Source organism: Corylus avellana, chromosome ca1, assembly GCF_901000735.1.
Source record: "Corylus avellana chromosome ca1, CavTom2PMs-1.0".
NCBI lineage: Eukaryota > Viridiplantae > Streptophyta > Magnoliopsida > Fagales > Betulaceae > Corylus > Corylus avellana.
In genome coordinates, this window is record NC_081541.1 from 2,064,183 (window position 1) to 2,067,792 (window position 3,610).

Here is a 3,610-nt window from a genome sequence, read left to right on the forward strand (position 1 = left end):
CTAGATCTGTAAATGCCAAGCCCACCAAAACATTCTATTTACGATCATCCATCCACCGCATTTTAATCATGTTTGGGTGGGCTTGGTGCTTGATCCATTAGATATGAAGCTGTCAAATGCGTCACAAGTGTAATTTTTATGGGGTAAAGTAGCATAAAAAAGGATTGCGAATTAATTTATTGAGAAGTTAGGCCGAAGAGGTTATGGAACACTATTTAAAGGATTTTTTTTTAATGAAATTCATATTGCACACTACGAAGGAAACAAGGAAGAATTCATAAATAAATTTGGAACAATGAGTAGAATCTACCATATAATTGTGTTTTTTCTAGTTGACTTCTGCTCTAAAAGATTTAGACGAACTCTAGCATATAAACTTGTTATAAAATGATTCACTAGAGATGTTCGTATCTTCCACCCGTGATTAATAACCATTTCTTCATAAGACCTAGACAAGGCTCTTACAAAAGAAATTGGGCTTTTAGGTTGTCTTCAAGCCCATCCCTCTCGTCAGACAATCGTCTAGTTAACCAAATCATCCTTTTTGCACGCAAGTGCACTCAATCTTTCTGTTGTGTACCTTTGGATTTTGTACTTGGTACTTGCAGTAATGAGGGACTTGGTTTAGGAGTTTAATCTTCTACACAATGTATTGCTATTGAAGTTCAAGTCTGATTGTCAATGGCTTTTTTGAATCTAATAGTAATCTCTATGACACAACTATAAATCATGTTGGAAGAATTATATACTGTTCAAAAACATAAATTCTTCATAATCCAATTATAAGTGGATTTCAAAACATGGACAGCAGATTCTACGTTTCCACACCTACAACATATGGAGACCAAAAATGCATTTGTTTTACACATACCTTGTTTTTAGTACACTGCCATGTATTTGTTTGCCTCAATTCGTGTATCCTCTGGTTTCATGAAGAAGGTCAAAGGCTTTTTCAAAATTCAAACTTTTAGCATGACCATGAAAAATTGTGTCATAAGAAATACAATTCCTCTCGAGCAGAATAACCTTGAAATCGAAGGAAATCTTATTTACCGCACATAAATATCAAGCATTTTTGTGCTATCTAGTATAGATGAGAAAACTAATTACCCCCTTCAATGGGGATTAAATCAATATCTTCATATTAATTAATTTGCAATTGAAATAAAGATGATTGACTTGATTCATTTGATTGAATTGATGAAAATGTTTGACTTGAAGTCCCTTCGGCTTCAAATATGTGTTCCTCTTGTGATGATAAGAAAGGCTTGGAAGGCATTTTTAAGCATTCAACTTCTCCTTCAAGCATTTCTACGACTTTGTTCATTGAAGGATGATCACTTGGCTTCATTTGTATACACCATAGTGCAACAAGGATCATCTTTGTAACTGGTTTTTTTTCCTCCTCTGTGACACTATCCATTTATATGTCATTTCCGTCATGGAATTGGTCATAGACCCAAGTAGGGAAGTATATTTGGCTTGAATGTTCTACAAATGCATTCAAGTTCTTTCTTCTACCCGTCATTTCCATCAATAACATTCCAATACTATAAATATCAGCTTTGTATGAGACACCTCCAATATTTTTGTAAAACAACTCAGGAGCCATGTATCCTAATGTCCCTCTTGCAGTAGTTAAAGAAACAATGTTGTTATCTACTGGATATAAATTTGCCAAGCCAAAGTCAGAAACCTTGGGAGTAAAATTCTCATCAAGAATAATGTTGTGAGGCTTGATATCAAAATGCAAAATCTGCATGTCACATCCTTGATGTAGATATTCAATTCCTCGAGCAACTCCTAGAGCTATTTCATACATTTTCTCATAGCTTAGGAGGATGCTTACTTCTGACGAAAATATGTATTTATTTAGTGAGCCATTAGGCATGAACTCATATACAATAACTTGTTTTGATCTTTCAGCATAGAAACCAATGAGTTGTACTACATTAACATGGTAAATCCTTCCAATGGTCGCAACTTCATTTATAAAGTCTTGCCCATTAGCTTTGGACTTGCCCAACATCTTTATAGCTACAATTCGGCCACTTCGAAGTGTTCCTTTAAATACGGTGCCATAGCCTCCTTCACCCAATTTGTCATTGAAATTTTTTGTCATCTTCCTAATTTCGGTGTAAGAATACCTTATTGCCATGAGGTTATTGTGGCTTTGCAAAAATTCTTCAACCACGTCATACATCGATAAATGTCTTCTACGCCATTTATATACCAAAACCACAATCACACATGGAGTCCCTAATGCAACTTTGGCTGCAAGGCATTGTCCTATGGAAGAACATCCATCACAAAAAATAAATTATAAGCGAACACATGTTGCATGCATGATGCATTGCTGTAAAATCTTTTTTTGGGCATATTTATAGCTCAATTAATTGCCTACTTGATCCTAGTAATTAAGTACTATACTTGTTATATTTTTTGGATAATAATTAATATTTTCATTCTGACTGCATGTTTAATTTGTGTTTTGCAATGTAAAGAATGATCTGCTAAAAAGGAAAAACAAAATTTAAGAAGATCGAAGGAGAGAAGGTTCTAACCGTAGTCCATGGTCGTGATTATCAATGATAAGACTGCAGGACCTGAAAGCAATAAGAAAAAAATAAATAAATAAATAAATCATTAATAAAATTGCATAAACAAATCTCACCTAGGGCCATCCTTGAAAAGAAATAAAAGCAACACTATTAAGCTAGCTACTATTAACCTCTTAGCTTTATAGGTGTGGGCTTTCAATTAGGTTGATCTCGATTATATACCTTCACAACGACCTTGACCTGAAGTTGTAGCAGTGGATAAGTTATTTACTTACTTAGGCTTGTAAACAAGGTTTCAATACTAACCCTTTGTAGCTATCTTATCAAGGAAACAATGGGGAAGCAGGCAAAAGAAAATTTTTAATTCAAGATAAGAAGCTAATTTCTTAAGAAATTTAAGCTATTTTTCATTTTCCTCATTGTTTCAGAAATCTAAACAAAACCTACAAGTTTGTGATCAACCATTTCCCAAGCACTTACCCAAAAAAAAAAAAAAAAAACCCATTTCCCGAGCACATGGTTATCCTCTACTTGCTTCATCATCAAGGACAATCAATCCATTTCAATGTAATTGTGTCATTCTATACTATCCTGCAAATAACTTTTTGAGATTGAAACATCACCTTTGTCAATTAGCACACACTTTGTTGTTGGTCTGATACTGTTTTGACAAATAAAAGAATAACATTAGTGTTTGGAAACATAGAATTAAAACTCGATCAACATATTTTTTTAAAGTTGCAAATATAGTATTTGTCGTCCCCTACTTTTTTATGTAAACATTAATAATAGCTTCACATGGCAAGGAATTGTCTGTTTATATAAAAAATAAAATCAAAAATCAAAATCAAAAGAGAGATATAGGTTCTTACATATTGCCACTGGTAGTTGTAATAGTACAATCATGATATCTACAACATGAAAAAATAAAATAAAAAAATAAATTCAGTAATTAATCGCTAAGGTGACTTGAATCATTTTAAAAGTTTATAACCTAAAAAAATTGCAGAAACAACTTTCGGCTTCGGCCATGCTTGTTGCCTTTGTCA

At 33.3% G+C, this 3,610-nt stretch overlaps 1 pseudogene; it reads right to left on the reverse strand.

Annotated features, from left to right (window-relative positions):
• Nucleotides 1-945: 945 nt before the first annotated feature.
• Nucleotides 946-2,284, reverse strand: LOC132168084 (rust resistance kinase Lr10-like; annotated as a pseudogene).
• Between the last annotated feature and the right edge of the window lie 1,326 nt (nucleotides 2,285-3,610).